Source organism: Anguilla anguilla, chromosome 10 (genome assembly GCF_013347855.1).
Source record: "Anguilla anguilla isolate fAngAng1 chromosome 10, fAngAng1.pri, whole genome shotgun sequence".
Classification (NCBI taxonomy): Eukaryota; Metazoa; Chordata; class Actinopteri; order Anguilliformes; family Anguillidae; genus Anguilla; species Anguilla anguilla.
The window spans coordinates 22801570-22818536 of record NC_049210.1 but is presented as its reverse complement, the minus strand read 5'-3'; the positions used below and the strand labels follow the sequence as shown (position 1 = coordinate 22818536).

Below are 16967 nucleotides of genomic sequence, written 5' to 3'. Positions count from 1 at the left end.
TTTAGAGCAATTTACAATCCACATACGATTATGACCTACTTACTGCTGCCATATTATTGTAGCTGAGTTTGTGCTGAAAACAGAGATATGAAACACCTTGGAATCACTGCATATACAGTTGATGAAATTTACACAAATGTCAGAACATGGCACAATCACCAGTGTGCCTCATTTTAGCCTCAGACCCCAGAGGGTTAACCAAGAATATCATTATTGGGTTGTTTACTGAAAATCGTAAAGCAACATGGTAAGAAAGAAATGTTCTGTAATGTTGATATTTACCCAGTGCTATTTTATTTTATATAAGAGTGTGAGCTAAAGGAAAGGGATGTAGATCATTTGTCCTCTTTGTTCATTATGAGCCACCGTACCTGTATGTGTGTTTATGGCTAGGCAAATCAACGTTCTTTAGTTCCGTATAGTCCGGTCATGCAAGTATACTTACTCAATGTCGGCTTTTCTCACACGGGTTTTATATTCTTAACAAACCGGCGGTTTGTTCCAAGTCAGTGTGATCATTGGCTCACACACAAACAAACTCATTCCTACAGGGTATGCAGTCAGAAAAGCCATATCCTCAGTAAGCTCCACTACGTAAAAATAATATACGCTTATTTTTTTCACAAATTGGATTAGTATTATGGATAGGCCCTATACTTTATTGCCATCATGATGGTAATAGACTGGTGAAACGATAATATTCTCATGATGTGCTATGCACAGAAACGTTGTTTGGATAATTAATTTTCATAAAGTTAATATTAAACTATCTATGTCATTTGTGCATGCAGATGTGGGCTACTAGATGCGCACTGTAGTACAACTGTCAATTTTAAAAGCAAAATGTTGGCCTAATAAGGCTAAAACTGTGAGAGGATGAGCAGAGCGCATCGCTAAGGGATAGCTACGAGTGCCTCAGACCACCCTTCTAAAGGTATACCTTTCAGAAGGTATACCTTAGCTAAGGAGGCGCTGGGAAACAGCTCGACAACTAAAGGAAGACCTTAAGGTATACCTTACGACTTTGGAATAACCTGCACAGTCTCTGGACTTAAACCCCATCCAGCTGGTTTGGTTTGAACTGGACAGAAGGGTGAAAGTTGGGAAGATCTTTCTGAACAATATTTGATTTCCATTGCAGAACGAATGCCACGAGTGTGTTCAGCTGTTATATCTGCAAAAGGTGGCTACTTTGATGAGTCAAAAAATTTGAATACATTGTGTTAAACAGAATGTTTATGTTTCAGAGATAAATATTTACGAAACAAATGTTTGATAAATAATTATTTTTGTGAATGATATTTTAAATGAAGAAGGTAAGCTTACATAATATAGACAAATGCCCAAAGTGTTCAGACAGGTTGGTTCAATACAGAGCAATAATCAATTGTTTGCATCACAGGGAATGTGTTAAGGCATCTAAAAGAAATTAATGGTCTGGAAGCTCTATGTAAAAAAACAAAACAATAAATGGACCAAAAATAAAAAATATACACAAAGAAATGTATCATTTTTACTTAAAAACCAAAGTTATATTTAACAGACCATAAAAATTAACATAAATATTATATATAATACAACCACTGATTTCTTTATGCCAAGCTTTCAGTTAAATGTATTGTATAGAGTTTTAGCTACAAAACAAATGTTATAATGTACATATGCGGTGTCTCCAATGTGTAGACTTTGTCATGGTGATAAAGAATCGTTACCATATATCCTTTTGGTACTACCCCATGGTTGCTCTTTTTTGGACTCAAATTAAAGCTTGGCTAAGAAATTGTAATGTTGAGGCAGTAATAGACTTACAGATTGCACTTATAGTGGATTTAAGAAATATTAACCAAGTGGTTGTGAACATGATAAGTTCTTGATAACACATTTATTTTCAACACTACCTCTGAAGAGGATCTGCAAATAGAGTGTTTTGAATTCATCATAAAACACCACAGTGTAAGGTACTTTGGTCGCTCAGGGTAATGATACATATAGTTTGTATGGTATGAGGTATTTGTATGGTATTTTGTATGGTATTTCTCTCTTAGAGAAAGAAGAAAGGGATAGAAGAAAATGGAAAAGGGAAATAAAAGGAAAAAGTTTTAGTTTGGAAAAACAAAGAAGTAAATAAATACATTAATAAATAAATATTTTTTACATATGCAAGTGTTTGGATGAAATGTAAATATATATATATATATATATATATACACACACACACACACTACCGGTCAAAAGTTTTAGAACACCTCCATTTTTCCATTGAAATTATTGAAATTTACACAGTTGTCTCAATGTACTCTGAAATGAAAGCATAGAACAAATAAACAATTGGAAATAAAAAAGAAATCATGGAATTGTTCTGTTTAACACAATTTATTCTAATTTTTTGACTCATCAAAGTAGCCACCTTTTGCAGATATAACAGCTGAACAAACTCGTGCCATTCGTTCTACAATGGAAATCAAATATTGTTCTGAAAGATCTTCCCAACACTGTTGCAGAAGTTCCCACAAATGTGTTGCACTTGTAGGTTTCTTTTCTTTCACCCTTCTGTCCAGTTCAACCCAAGCCAGCTCGATGGGGTTTAAGTCCGGAGACTGTGCTGGCCATTCCATGATTTGAAGCCTACCATCTTGTTCTTTTCTTCTAAGATGGTTCTGACATAGCCTGGAGGTATGTTCTGGGTCATTATCTTGTTGTAGGATGAACCCCTGGCCAACTAAGTATTGCGTGGCGCTGCAAAATGCTGTGGTAGCCCTTTTGGTTCAGGGTTTCAGTCACTCTGTGCAAGTCGCCAACTCTGGATCCAGCAAAAGAGCCCCAGACCATCATGCTTCCTCCTCCATGTTTGACAGTTGGTGTCACACACTGAGGAACCATCCTTTCACCTATTTGACGGCGTACAAAAACCCTGTGTGATGAACAGAAGATTTCAAATTTTGATTAATCGGTCCATAAGACCTTCTTCCAGTCTTCAGTAGTCCACTGCCGGTGCTTCATGGCCCAGGCAAACCTTTTTTTCTTATTTAGCCATTTTAGCAATGGCTTTCGTACTGCCAATCGACCTGTCAAATCTGCAGCTCAAAGTCTTCTCTTTTTGTTGAAACTGAGACTTGCTTACTTCGACCACTGTTAAGCTGTGCTTGAAGCTGTTGTCCTGTGAGCCGCCTATCATGCAAGCTGTTGACTCTCAGAAACTTGTTTTCTGATTTTTTTGTGGATTTGGGTCTGCCGGATCTCTTCCTGTCAGTTTCCACCAGTTTCCAAGTGCTTTTCAATGGTGCAGGAAACTGTACTCACTGACACCTTGGCTTTCTTTCCAATTTCTCTTAAAGAAAGACCTACACTTTTAAGGGTTCAAATGGTCTGTCTGTCTTCCTTTTGTTAATTGCCTTTTTCTCACCATTATGATGGCAATATACTACTTCCTGCAGTGCAATATTGTCCAAATAATGCTCCAGAGAGTGTAGTAATACAGTCTGATCCAACACTAATTTTATACAGAGGGTTTATGAGTAATCAACAAGAGTTGGGACACCTGTAGGAATTATTTGCATCAACTTTCAAGGCTTAATTTACTTCCATTGCTTCCATTGCTTTATATATAAGTGTGCTGCATCGGTGCCATATCCTTGAAGGAAATACAATGTACGGGATACTATGCATTCACTCACCTGTTCGCTTACAGTGGTCACTGGTTTCAGTTGGCCCTTCTGCCGCGAGAGATCTTCCCGCCACGGGCAAATTTGCATATATTTTCTTTGTATTTCCACAGAAACTACTTCCGTGGCCCTGGGCTATCTGTCTCGGCCGGGGCCCTCCCGCACGGACACCCACCCACCCACCCACACACACACACACGCACACACATACACACTGTGTGAATTTACACAGCAGTGAATCGAGGTCCAGGCAACAGAACCACTCTATTATTACAATCATACACTAAGACAGTACAGTTCACTATTAGACTAGCTTATAGGCTGCCAGCTTCACAGCCATGATGAAAAAAATCCTATTGATTATTGAAATATAGCTTAATAACAAATCAATACTGATGTGCAGCCAAAACAGATGTACTCAACAGCCAGAGAATAGCACTATTCCACACAAACCCAACTGAACAGCCAGAGCATAGCACAATTCCGCACAAACCCAAAACACAACGACAGAGAGGCAGACAGACACCTTACACCATTTTCAGAATATAGAATACATAATCGTTGAAATAGCCTAGTCGGCACTACTACATTTAAAACACAATTGAGGCTATACTTGTGAATAAATAATATCTGACTCACCAGTAATGTTAAAGGGCCTTTTTCCTGCTCGGGTGAACAACGTTTTACTTAAGTATTTTTTCTGATTCTTGTATATTCTTTCTGATGCCAAAAAAATTACATCTCTGTTCTGACAGTGTGGGGGCCGTAACGCCTTTCCTGACCCAGTAGGAATGCAACTCTTCTGTAATTACTCCCCAACATGCAGCATCTAACGATATTTCTTTCTCCTCCACCATGGCGGCCCCATCGCTGTCTGTTACCTCTGATTCTTCCCCACTAATATTTACGAATGTTGAAGTACCTGGCTCTTCTTCATGATTAACATCAGTACTATTACTACTAGCAGTGGCAGGCTGGCTTTCTGATTTAAAGAAGTTGGTTAATTTAGGTGTCTTCTTTAACAACCTCAAAGCTCTCTCTTGTTTTTGTTGCTGAAATTTTCTTTTTTTGGCCCCACTTTCGTATTTCCTTTGACCACTGGACATTTTCGTAGGCTAACTGTGCTAGAAAAATTTGCTACGTTACACTTGACTACAACATGAGTGAAGGAATTATTGGAACGGAAACCAGCTATGGACAAACTGAAAGGACAAAAGACCAAGCGATCATACTGTATTTTTCAATCACATTAACGCAATTCCTATTGACAATCATGCTTTGGTGGGGGCCCCCTAGTGGCCGGGGTCCGGGGCTGCAGCCCCTGTAGCCCATTGGGTTAATACCAAGTTCCTCAGGACAGCTTTACATTATAGAACACCTTAATATATGAAATGCATAATAACCGAATAACACGTAAAACATTTCACAACAATTTTTTTATTATAACAAAAATGTGTAATATTATCAATGAGGTTAGATTTTTTATAATGACCTAATTGACTTTGGTGCAGCGTTAGGTGCAAGCACAAATGCTCAAAAACAAAGTCAAATGACCTGTTAAATTGAGCCCAGATGCCAATTTCATTTTAATGTTTGTGCGTGGAATGCCCGTGAAAACATTGCCAGCAGAAAGTGTCACCTCCCTCTGCAACTAGAATGATTACACAGGAAGAGGGAAGTGGATAATAAATCGTAATAAAGAAAACTTTTTTTCTTCTTCTGATAAGTTAGGTTATGTTGTTATTTGAATAGCATTTATGACATTGTAAAAAATAAACTGTTTGTTTTCTGAAAAATCGCCAAAACAGGTTTGACATCCTGATTAGGATCTTACAAGTTTTATGTTGCAAACTGTTGTAATAATATAAAAAAGAGAGTTACCAGATCCATAAACATTTGAATGGCTTCTATGCTGACTCCAGCCCAATATCAGCTGGTATTAGGGCATTATATTTCCCAAATACTAATTTTATCTTAAAATTTACAGAGCTAAACTCATTTTAAGATTGCGATCACCCCGAAATGCAACGCGGCGTGACGTCCAGTACAATGCAGAATGGTGGAAACTGTCCTTATGAGGAAAAATTACACTCTGCTGCCCCCTACTGTCAGAACCCCGCATGCATTTCCTTCTGGCCAGCAGAACTGCTGCAGCAGAGACAAATGTGTCAACTGAAACCAGTGACCACTGTATGTAATTAGAGGTGTTTTTATTTATGGTTAAGATATTTAAACAGTCCGGATTTCATGCCAATGCTGGCCTGGCAGTGGTGTTGTCATTTTTGTTTTAAGTTCTGTTAATGGTGGTTAGTATTAGCATTATTACTGTTTTTCTTGAGGTCTTGTTAAGTCCTTCTGTTGCAGAGGATTTATGAAACACTCAGTGGCTTTTTAAACAGCCTAAACAGATGGCCAGATTATATTGCTTATTATTTTTCCACAGATGATAGATTTTTACATTCATTAGGGATCCAAGCACGCTGAGCCCATTGTTTTGCCGCAGTTCTCTCGTTATTTTTTCTCTGATAAAAATATCGGTAGTTCAGGAAACCATAAGTTCTAGAGTAACCATATTCAGCAGGGGGCTGTTCTGGCCCCCACGGAAGGCATCACACATGTATTGGCCAGATGGTGGTGCTGTAACATGCATATTTATGTTTTGGTCCATATCTTTCATACCACGATTCAGATTGATGCCAAAGTTCATACACACATTCAGGAGTTCTAGATCTTTGCACAGGACTACCCATGTCTGCCATCTTGGTTTACCACCATTTTTTAAATATTCCAGACAGTTTTTTTTTCTCTGAGGCTTTTTTTAAATCATTGGTTCTGTTTGCTTCAAAGTTGGTATACAGCTTCAGGAGACTGAGATACAGAAATATATTATAAACCAACCTAATTGCATGACTTTTTTGCTCACTATTAACCAATGAATTTTCAAAAAATAGTGACAAATTACATATTTGGCCACAATTCCTTGACCGTTAGCTCGATCATTGTAAAATGTGTTAGATATGTTAACCTACGTGGTTCAACTTGGTTTTAAGATGGGTATAAAATATTAACACCTTGGCCTAGAGAGCTTCAATTTTACGGACATGTCAACTGAAGTGAGACCATTCATACCACTGATCCTGAAGCTGACCCATCCTGTTTATGGTAAAAAAAACTGATAGGTGTCAAATAAAAACCAACGTGATTTGTGAAATCCTTATATGTTTGCTTGCAAATATAAAAAAGTGAGCATAAGTTAGATCAAAATGTCCAGCTGCAATTAGCCAGATGAATTGACAATGTGAAACTTTCAATATACTTTGATCAGTCTTAATCAAACTAAAGACTTGTCTGGACTATGTTTGGACAGTTTTTAAGTTGACTGATGGAAGGGACTAATAAACATATAATATTCTTTCTGAGGCTTTCAAAATAGCTTGGACTATTATGACCCACCAATTAAAACCCCCTCCACCTTCAGACAAACTAAACGGGGGAATGGCCTAGTGAATAAGGATCAGTACATCAAAACACAAGGTTGTCAGTTCTGATCTCAAAGCTGCCATCTCCAAGACATGATCAATCAGCGAACAAGAAGCTGTCAGTGGAATAAGGATGCTTTTTATGATCCCACACATGGAAATTCAATTGTCACACCAACTGCAACCCCATGACAAAGTTCCTGGAAAAAAATTATTTTTGAAATCCTTGATTCATAAATATGTAGAAAGGGCATAGCCTAACACACTGTCTACCTGGTCTGTGTTACATAATGTTTTCTCTATGTTTGCTTATTCTAAGCTTGTGACCCTATAATTTTTGCTTGCATTTTTTTCATGCAAACACACAAGGAAGATCTAAACAGAAAACTGTAAAAGGTAAAATGTGAAAGTAGTGAGAAAGATTCTCATCTGTGCAGGAGAAAAATAATAAATAATAAAAACAGCTAACGGAAGTGCGCTGTTTGTGAAGTCCTACTCTTCAAGCAATTAATCATTTCTTGATGTCAGGCAGACATTTGTCTGTGTTTATGCAATTATGTTTCTATGACAAAGACAAAGTCTTCTCTTGGGAGCTAAATAAATATAAATAGCAAACAAAACAGGGACAAATACTAAACAGCTAAACACCAACTCAAGGACAGTTTGCAGTAAAATGTGTGGTCCCATAGCTTGCATAACAGAGACAGTGTGTGATAGCACTTCCATCACTAGCATTACAGAGCTATTGTATAACAGCCATCTCATCCCCAGCATTACAGAGCTATTGTATAACAGCCATCTCATCCCCAGCATTACAGAGCTATTGTATAACAGCCATACCATCCCCAGCATTACACCGCTAGTGTATAACAGCCATACCATCACTAGAATTACACCGCTCGCTAGTGTATAACAGCCATCCCGTCACCAGAATTACAGAGCTATTGTATAACAGCTATCCCATCACCAGAATTACACCGCTAGTGTATAACAGCCATACCATCCCCAGAATTACACCGCTAGTGTATAACAGCCATACCATCCCCAGCATTACATCACTAGTGTATAACAGCCATACCATCACCTGAATTACACCGCTAGTGTATAACACTAATTACACCGCTAGTGTATAAAGTATATCGCATCGCATCGTAACAGCCATCCCATCGGCAGAATTACACCGCTAGGGTATAACAGCCATCCCATCACCAGAATTAGGCTTTCCTTGCAGCCTCCCAGCAGAGCAGGAGGCAGAGACAGGGAGAAACTGCTGACCTTTAAAAAGACCACACTGTACCCTCACCTTCACCTGCAGACCAAAGAGACGGACAGCACCAGGGAGGTGGGGGGCAGCAAGGCCAGGTGAGGGGATGAAGGGGGTGGGGGAGGGCAGAGAGAGTTTGTTCCTGCTTTTTTATTTGTTTTCCCGGGGGAGAGCGTTGGCAGGACTGGCACATTCATTAGGGCCCAAACTGGAGACGGGCCAGGCCTGGGCCATACCCTGTTTAAACAGCTGGCTGTAAGCAGTAAAACTTGTGCCAAAATCTTTATTTACTGTCTTTTTTCATCTTTTTCCTTGGATAAAGATTGGGAGACTGCTGACATAGTTGCAGAGAAGGCAGAGGAAAATTTTCCAGCTGGCTGTGCACTGGCTCTGAGTCACTTTGGGAATCAGAATCAGAATCAGAATCAGAATCGGGTTTATTGGCCAAACATGCTTTTTACACATGTAAGGGATTTGACTCCGGTTCACAGTAACTCACACTGTACTTACATTCAACAATGTCAACAACAACAATGACAAACAACAACAAGAGTAGGTTTTACTTACAGTAAACAGTAGTGCTATCATGCACAGCAGTAAAGTGCGTTGTGCATATACAGTGAATAAATATGTAATAAATATGAGGAGTGTATGAATAAATTATTGCACAATGAACATGGCTGTGGGTGTGTATGACTATTTTTGATTGAGAGGCATTGTACTGAGGACATGAGGTGGCAAGTCACATGGCTGGGTTAATTGTTCATGAGAGTGATGGCGTGTGGGAAGAAGCTGTTCCTGTGTTTGTTGGTTCTCATGTGCAGTGCTCTGAAGCGCCTTCCAGAGGGGTTCAAAGATGTGGTGGCCAGGATGTGAGGGGTCGGCAATGACCTTCCCCGTCTGCTTCCTGGCTCTGGTGGTGTAGAGATCTTGGAGTGAGGGCAGGTTTAGTCCAATAATCCTTTCTGCAGACCTGATGGTGCGCTGCAGCCGGTGTGTCTCCTGTTTTGTGGCAGTGCCAAACCACACTGTTATGGCAATGGAGAGGACAGACTCAATCACAGCTGAGTAGAACTGCACCAACAGTTCCTGAGGCAGATTTAACTTCCTCAGCTGGTACAGGAAGTAAATCCTCTGGTAGGCCTTGGATGATGGAGACAATGTTGGTCTCCCACTCCCACTCCCTTGGAGATCGTTGTTCCTGCTTGAAGGTCTCCACGGCTGCCACAGTGCTGCCTTGTATAGTGAGGGGGGTCAGGGGAGGTGGATGCCTCCTGAAGTCCACTGTCATCTCCACTGTCTTGAGCGTGTTCAGCTCAAGATTGTTGTGGCTGCACCAGAGGGCCAGCCATTCAACCTCCCCTCTGTATGCGGACTCGTCACCATCTCGTATGAGACCAATGACGGTTGTGTCGTCCACAAACTTCAGGAGTTTAACAGAGGATTTCCTGGAGGTGCAGTCGTTGGTGTACAGGGAGAAGAGCAGTGGGGAGAGCACGCAACCCTGCGGTTTAGGTACTGTACATCATTGTGTGACAATATTTTTGCATTATTTTTAAATCTAATATAAAATCTGATATCAATGTTTCATCTTAAACCTTCATAAGGGGCTCATTTATATGCTTTACAATGGACAAAAAGCATTATATTCCTTTTTGGAGAGATTTTTGATATGTTTCTGGACCGCCTAGCTATTTTAGGCTGTTGTCTGTGTTTGCACCGTGGTTAAAAGACCCACGAAGATTAGACAAATTAGTCCGCTGACCAGCGTTGCCAGGTGGGAAATGTTAAATTATCGTACCGGAGGCTTAAAATTATCGGATTTTAAAGAAAATTATCGTACACAGCAAAAAAAGAGAAGTCACAGGTGTAAATATGTAATTTCACAATAGCGTATTTATTGTAAGCAACAACCTTGTTTGACATGCCTACTCACATACTTCAGCCAATGAGTGCAATACCAGCAGCCACAAAGGGGAAAAATACATTTGTGCACCACATACGCTAGTGGTGGGCCAAATAGTTCTTTTCAGTGTACTGAATCAGTAGAATCAGTTCACTAAAAAGATTTGTTCAAAAGATTTGTTCACCGAATCAGTGGCGTCTCTAGGGTTGGTGTCGGTTGACGGGGGGGGGGGGGCATTTATAGACAGAGCATTTTCCTACAGAATATTTAATAATATTCAATAGAACAAAACACTTTCTTTCCCTATTTTTCATAAAATGTTTTAGTTTCGATTTTATTCTACAAAATTTAGTTTGAAAGACTGTGTTTCATGTGGCCATTTCATTTCACTACATTTCCCAAAATGGGTTGTTTTACCCCTAGATGCTGATTTCTTTACCGTGACTTGTTCTGGACCCTACTCAAATGAATGAGACTCACACTAAAAGCCTGGTCTACGGATAATGTCAAACAGCCTACAATTAAATCGCAATTGCTCAAACGTAATCGTTATAATTGAGAGCTGTAACGTTACAATTCATCAGCATGGAAACAACAATTGTATAAGTCATCAGTGTATAATTATAACGTTATGCTGTGTCAATGTATTTAATATGCTGTATCAATATTTGTTTGTTCTTGTGACAGCATGTCTCTTTTCAAAACATCCAAAAAGTTGCAGTGGCGTCAGTGCATAACTGGCCCTACCTAGTCTTTGAGTTCAACTTCAACCTCTGAGTCACTGTCCGTCAAGGGAGTACATTACATTACATCAGAAAGAACGAGCGGGAGAACGGCAGCAGTGCTCGCTCCCGTGGGGGCACGCACATCATGCATCAAGCATAATGATTGGCTGGAAAGATGCGACCTGTGTTTCTAAATGACTATGCCTCTACAGATCTAGGATCAGATTTCATTATCTCAATTGGTACATGTGAAAAGACAAACCGGATCCTGAATCAGCAGCCTAGGAATTTAGTAAATTCATGCACTTTTTAGTGAAATGGCAAAATTATCGTACATTTGGGAACTTTTTGTCATTATTGATCGTACATCGTACAGAGGGTAAAATTATGGTACAAATATGATAATTATCGTACACCTGGCAACGCTGCCGCTGTCGTATGAAAAAGCGACGGCTGTTTTAAACAGGCACACTGTAACGCTGTTTTATTTAGTAATGCAATTTCAGGATGCTGTTTCTAACAACGTTATGTTAAAGACAAAAAAAAATACATTTCTTTCTGTGATGCACCAGCCTATCAATGCATTGTTCATATTTATTGCTAGCGCTAACTTTCCACATATTTTTGTGGACTTCAAGCATTTGTTACTCTTGCTACAGTTGCGCGTCTTATTTCAGTCATCTCCCACTTCCGTGCATAAGCTCTATCGGTTCAATTAATAAATTGGTTAAAAAAAACAGTCCATGATTTATGCCTCTTTCAGTTTTCCATGATTATAAACAACTTTGCCATGAGTGCTCCAGCCATTTTCCGTGACGACTACTCCAGCCATAATTATGATGAAGTAATTCTACGTCCACAATGCAAACAGCATAGCTAATATATAGCTTAGTGAAACCAGACTGTAATCTTTACTCTAATGAAGAACACAACAATGAAGAAAAATGCATAATGCAGTTGTACTCAGTGTACTGATTCAGACTTCGTCGTTGGTCCATCTCTCGTATGATTTCTTCTGTCACTCCATGTTGATGTGTCGAAGCACAATGAACAAAACTGGTTTGCGGCTGCAGATTTTTAAAAATGGCGGTTGAAATAAAACGCTGCAAGTACTCGACCAATCAGAAATGTTCAGCGCTGCAAGCCCCACCCCCAAAGTTCCTGTACTTTTGGAAAGCACTACCCCCCGAGCAGGGACGTTTTTGGGGGTAAAATAACGTCCCCGGAACTTAATTTAGACCCTGGTCCCTGCGGTGGAAACGCACTGAGTTCCTCAAAAGGTTCCTAGTTCCTGGGGAAAGTTCCTGCAGTAGAAACGCGGCTAATGTGTTTCTTGCCTGGTTATACAGGGCTCTGTCCCCCCTTCTGTATGTCTCCTGAGCACTGTACCAAGGCAGCTGATCCTGGTGCCATGGAGGGAGTGAGGCTAATCTGTGCAGTGACGCTAGCTGTGCACTGGCTCAGGGTCACTATGAGGGAGTGAGGCTAGCTTCCCAGTGAGGCTAGCAAGTAGTGAGGTTAGCTGAGCTCTGACTTGGAGGGGCAGTTGTGGTTTAAATGTGCCCCAACTCAGTGTGTTTACATACACATTGACTCATAGGAATAGTAGTGTGTAGAGTGGTGCTCTGACTCAGAGATTCAGTAGTGTGGAAACAGTATGTGTGCTCTGACTCAAATGGACAGTAGTGTGTACAGTTCTGCTCTAACTCAGATGGACATTAGTGTGTACAGTTGTTCTCTAACTCAGAGGGACAGTAGTGTGTACAGTTGTGCTCTAACTCAGAGGGACAGTAGTGTGTACAGTTCTTTTCTAACTCAGAGGGACAGTAGTGTGTACAGTTGTTCTCTGACTCAAATGGACAGTAGTGTGTACAGGTGTGCTCTGATTCAAATGGACAGTAGTGTGTACAGTTGTGCTCTACCTCATAGGGACAGTAGTGCATACAGTTGTTCTCTAACTCAGAGGGACAGTAGTGTGTACAGTTGTTCGCTAACTCAGAGGGACAGTAGTGTGTACAGTTGTTCTCTAACTCAGAGGGACAGTAGTGTGTACAGTTGTTCTCTAACTCAGAGGGACAGTAGTGTGTACACAGTAAGTGTGCTTTGACACAGTTGGACAGTAGTGTGTATTACTGTGCTCTGATTGAAAGAGGAAGCACTGTACTCCTGATCCAAAGGGGTGACACTCAGTGTGCACTAATTCTGAGGAAATTTGATACTATAACTCAAATTCATAACTAAGTAATGGCTAGTCATCTTCTCATTTTAGTAGGTTTCTGCCATAATACTAAAGTGGATGAACAATACTGTAGAGAGATCTCATTATGGTAGGATATTCTGAAAGGACAGCAAATTGGATGTGGTAAATATGTATATTCTTATTTATATTTATGTTTTACATTTTCCAGTTTTGAAAAATTATCCATATTAAGCATGGAACATTAATGGACAGATATTAGCCAATTGTGGAAAGAATTGAGTGTACCCAAAATGCTAATTACCCACTGAAATGCAGACACATTATTAACACAGAAAAATAGCTTCAGGGTTACACTCAAGAAAAGTGCGCTGGCTTGAGTGGGAATAATTTACAGCCAATTCTGTAGTTTCCCAAGACTCTGAGGACATCGTGTGTCAAGCCAAGGTATTGCACCTTCAGCTGTGTTTGACTCACCTTTCACATATTTCTCAATGAATAGTTTTAGCACCATAAAAAATGAAACAAAACCAGCTAAGCACAGGTCAGGTCTAATTGACCAATAATTAAACAGCCAAATTCAGGTCAGAGAGAGCCAGATTTTCCTTGCATCCTCCTATTGTAACACCATCAGAGCATCTAGTAAAAACACTGGTACTACAGATTTGCCCATTGTAAATAAAGGGACATACCTGTTCATAATGAATGTGTTGGGTGTTGATGGGCTATACAGGGTGCAACTTCATCAACTCACTGCCTAACTGAATAGTTACTTTACCACCTTTACAGGACAAATGACATGCCTTTGAATGGAGTGGCAAAAATCAATTTCATTCAGGTCTGCTTTGCTAGTATAGCCATAAAAACCAGGGGGCAGCAAAACACATGAAAGCCAAAGCACAAAATGTGCACTTCATCCTGTCAGAGAGACCTTTAAAACAGTAAGCCATATCTGAAGAAAAACACATTTTCAACATACAAAAATGCCAAGTTACTCACACATACAAAGCATTGTCTATAAGTGATTAATTCATACTTGAATCTAGGTCTACTTAATCTAGGCCTGCCATTAAAAGTACTGATATTAAGATTAGGCCAAGTTACAAACAAGAAAAACAATATTGGATACCTTGGCTCACACAAATTAAACAAGCTGTATTCCAAAGCAGTGCCTACCAATATTTCTTGAATTTCAAGTAATTTGACCCTGTATTTTTTAAATCTGAAGAGAATGTTGTCATTCAGTGTATGTGTCACATAAAAGTGTCAATAATTTATATTGTTTTAAATGTTTTTTTTTAAAATAACTATACTATATGTTGTATAGTATTTTTTTTTTATGTGCGCAATTCAATACAGTATATGTCTATTTTGTGTATATCCAATGTTTTTATTGGCAGACGTAGCTAAATGTCCAATGGGGAGACTTTTGCGGGCCTGGAGCATTTCTGATGATGTAATCGGCAGGAAAAAGAAGGAAAATAAGAAGGAAAAGGAAAAATATAAAATCCCCTAAGTTTGGGGCTTTATTGTGTGGATGTCTGATATTGTGACTTCCGTCTGTTTACATTAGGTCAGGAGGTACAGAAATGAATGTTCTTAACGGCTGAGAGTCTGTGATCATTGTGGTTATTTCTGTAGGAAACACTGGAAAGTGTCAAACTCTCGGTGCTGTATAGGTATGGGGCATGCTGCCCCAGCAAGGCATAACTTGGCAGCATGGCATATCTGCCATCCCAATAAAACTGCTAAGTATACACATTTTTTCTAGTTTTTGGCCTTTAAATTTGCTAGAAACGATTGTAGCCACCGCAAGTACCCTAATCAGCTTATGAGGGGTCACGTTAGCACATACTGCCCCACGGGTCTGCTATCTGCAGGCCGCCTTGGCGCATTTCAGGCTCTGATCAGGAATGTGGGTCACAGTGCTGCATTGAGAACTAGTCGCTAAGAAGCGTCTAACCTGAGCACACCAAACATTAGCCAAGCACCTCATTTTTCAAATGAAGCAGCTCCATGTTTGCAGATGACTTTTTGTTAATTAAACACATATCCTTGAATGTCTCTCAAATAAATAGCTGGTATCTCATCTTTTAGACATGCTGGGAAATTATGGGGGTTTTGCCTGTGCTTTCTACAATCTCCAGAGTGCTCCCTTGTTATTACACTGGGTTCATTTTTTGAAGAGTTGCCTATGTGGTGCACCATATTGAGAATAGCACATATTATGGAGTGTGGCATCTAATGGCTAGTTCAATAGCTAATAACCTTGTATTAAAAATAAGAGCACAAGGCCACTTAACAAGGTTAAGAAAACAAAGGACTGTATCTACAGAATGTAAAAAAGATGCATTGGACATTAATGCAGTAAAGACTAAAGCATAGAAACAAAACATTCAAGTATACTAATTGTTAAGTCCCAGGGTTTTTGGTGTTACGTTCCTGTGTACCTGCTTGGTTTTTGGTTTTGTTTTGTGTGCTGCTGCAACTGTTTCTGTCTCCCCTACAGGTGGAGAGAATGACGTCGTGGAGATCCTGGTCGGAAGATGCACTTGAGGGGACACACACCGCAGCCCGACTACCCTCTTAAGGAGGCAGACGCCACTGGACATCGCCTGGCAACCAGACTGAGGTATGTCTGTTGCTGAGGATGCTGAGGACTGCTGTTGAGCAGCATTATTAAATAGATGCAGGACTGTATATATAGATAATGTGCATATTTTTTTATTAGTCCGCTGTCTGCAGTAAACTGTGTGCAGTCTGGCATCTGCTTACCTTATGGCACTGTCAACTCTTTCTGTAATATGATTGTTAGATCACCAGCTGTAGCCTGTGTTACTTCTTAGTTATATAAAATTATTTTGCATGAGCGCAGGTTGTAAGGATAGTCATTGATTACCCCAATTCCTACTTCAGAACAAATACGGGGGATTGGAGGACAGACCTTTGAATGGAGGACCATTTTCCACTCTGCCATGGGTTCCATCTATCCACTGACTGCACGGTGAGACCCTGAAACCTGCGCTGATCTTGCATCCAAGCTTTTAACAGCTTTAGGGTAGATATAACTCCCTGGTTTGTTGTATGATAAATGCCCACTTGTCTTTTTATACTGTAAACTGTCACTGTGTGCTCAACTGGGTCTTCTTTGAGGTCATGGTTATTGTTAATGTGGCTTAGTGTTACCGTCATTGGTGTACACCTGGTTATTTGACGCAGGTGGATTTTAGAATGTAACACTAATCAAAGCAGTAGTGGAAGCTACGGTAAGTGTAGGCTATATAAGTGAGTCTTGTGTGGTAAAAAAATTGCAACATGCTTTGCATTCCTGTTTTTTTGAAGAGTGTTCCACAGGGATGGTGCAGCCACACAGAAAGCTCTGTCACCACGTACAGAAAATGGTCTTGAGGGTGGTGAGAAAAATGCCAAAATTAGAGGAGTGGAGAGTGTGAGAGGAAGTGTGCACAGTTAGACGGTGAGTGAGGTAGCAATGAGACGAGTCATTGAGAGCCTTGTAGGTGAGCAGGGGAATTTTGAAGTTAATACTTGCAAACATCAGCAAAGTTTTGGATTTATTTGCTTTGCAAGGTGTTAATTATACTACTTTTTAATGCCCAAGAATGTTAGGTCTAACCACGCTTCAGCACAGATTGTCTGCACATTAGCCAGATGGTGAGCTCCATATTTTTGAAGCTGAAATCACTGTATTGACTAATGCATTCTGATTTAACACC

The 16967-nt window shown here is 39.9% G+C and overlaps 1 protein-coding gene across 6 annotated transcripts in view; it reads right to left on the bottom strand.

Moving 5' to 3' along the window:
• LOC118206226 (astrotactin-2-like) overlaps nt 1–16967 on the bottom strand; it is a 466985-nt gene that overhangs the window by 121998 nt on the left and 328020 nt on the right. The gene's annotated exons all lie outside the window — the stretch shown is intronic.